This window comes from Nanorana parkeri, unplaced genomic scaffold, assembly GCF_000935625.1.
Source record: "Nanorana parkeri isolate BGI_ZX_2015 unplaced genomic scaffold, ASM93562v1 scaffold3365, whole genome shotgun sequence".
NCBI lineage: Eukaryota > Metazoa > Chordata > Amphibia > Anura > Dicroglossidae > Nanorana > Nanorana parkeri.
This window is the reverse complement of record NW_017309633.1, coordinates 2552-3902: the sequence shown is the minus strand read 5'-3', so window position 1 is coordinate 3902 and position 1351 is coordinate 2552.

Sequence of the window (1351 nt, the reverse complement as noted above, 5' to 3'; positions counted from 1 at the left end):
AAATCTGTCTTAGAACTTTGTGAGTCTAAAGCTGATCTTGTGGAAATACTTCGCTTGTGTGAGACTTCAATGAAGATTGTACTCGGTGTCCGACTCCCTACTGGCTCTTCACTAAGGCTCCTGGTAGATATTTATTGGTGGCACACGGCACCACGACTCTTATGATTTTCCTTCTCTGGAGATTTTTGTGGACACGTTTTTTCAACTGGAGCTGTCTCCGGAGCAGGAATTTGGCCTTTGTCTAAGGAAAATACTGCACCCCATGTTCTTTTCTGTCCATTATTCTAGTGTCTGGGAGACGCATTAGAGGCACTAAGATGCACTACGCTATGATTTCTGCATTGTGATATGAATAGGGCACCTTGACACCGTACAAGCAATGCAACTTTATACAAGGAGGTCTGGCGACACAGGCCCAGGTTTTGAGGCCATACAGCATGGGCAATTCAGTCCAAGTCTGCCCCCCCCCCTTCCCCGTGATGTCTGCTGCCTGGCAGGTAAACATCTAGTGTTGGGCTGCCTGCGCACTATTGTCCTGTAGACTTGCATGGGAGAACCTGTACTGCAGAAGCAGCATCCCATTCATGTGTGTGGAACGTTCGTACGTGGGTGGCCCTGGAAAATGCACAGTTGTGGCTTGTATTGGGTCCTGGTGTTTGAGGCACATCTGTGTATCTGTTCAGGAGGTGTGCAGAGCAAGTATGAAGATTGTATGTTTGACTTCCCTCGCGGTATACCTGTTATGTGCCAGAGACAGACCGGCATATAGTAAATGTAAATGAGGTTAGCAGTGGTAGTCTTTATTATCTCTTGTCACAAGTAACCTTTGAAGCAGAGCTCTACCTTTAGTACGATTGTCAATTAATTAATCCCAGCCCCCTGAGTGCAGCCGACCTGGTAACAAACTTACCTTCCAGCAATCTCCACCGTGCGGCTTTGCCTGGCACTGCCCAGCTTTGGCAACAAAAGCGCCCACTCTGAGCCCTCGTCTTGCTGCACATGCAGTATGAGGAACAATTCCTGTGAACAGTACACTGGTTTCCTGTGCAAATATGTTATGTGAGAGCGCTTTATTTCCTCTTGTAGATTGGCTCCAGGTACCAAATAAAGGAATGTGTGGAAGAAAAAAATGTCACAACTTGAATTCAATATATCGGCCAATATTTATGAAGTTCAGCAAAGAATGCAATAAATATAGGAAAATAAATGGGATTTTGGATAAGCTGATGAAAACACTACAGGAAATGTAGAATATTACACTTTATCATCATCGTGGGTTTAGGTAAATTGAGGCGGACCTTTCATCCAAATGGTGACATTCATCCATTCCAGCAAGACTGTAAACACTCAC